The following is a 550-nucleotide window of genomic DNA, read 5'->3' as shown; positions in this document are numbered from 1 at the left end:
TATATATAAATATAAAATAATTGTTATTAATATAAAATAATAATAGAAATAATATAAAATTAATGATAGCAAATATATAAAGTATAAATATATATATAAAGTAAAAAAACATGAAATGACAAACAGAAGTATGTATTAAATTAAATTAAATGAATAATAATAATATAAATAATAAAAAAATGAGCTCAAATATAAAATAATAAATCATATAAATAATAGTAAAGAAATAAAATAATAACAAATAAAATATATCAAATAATTAATAATTATAAAAATAATATAAAGTATATAAAATATATATCAATAATTTATCAAAAATAAGGATATATATATATATATATATATATATATATATATATATATATATATTATAAACGTTATTAATATAAAATAATAACTAATTATATAATAAAAATAATAATAGAAATAATATAAAACTCATGATAGCAAATATATATATAAACAAAGTAAACAAATATAAAATGACAAACAAAAGTATATATTAAATGAAATGAATAATAATAATATAAATAATACAAAAAAATAAATG

This window comes from Gobio gobio, assembly GCF_949357685.1.
Source record: "Gobio gobio genome assembly, chromosome: 7".
In the NCBI taxonomy this organism is placed as follows: Eukaryota; Metazoa; Chordata; class Actinopteri; order Cypriniformes; family Gobionidae; genus Gobio; species Gobio gobio.
Note: the sequence above shows the minus strand (reverse complement) of the source record.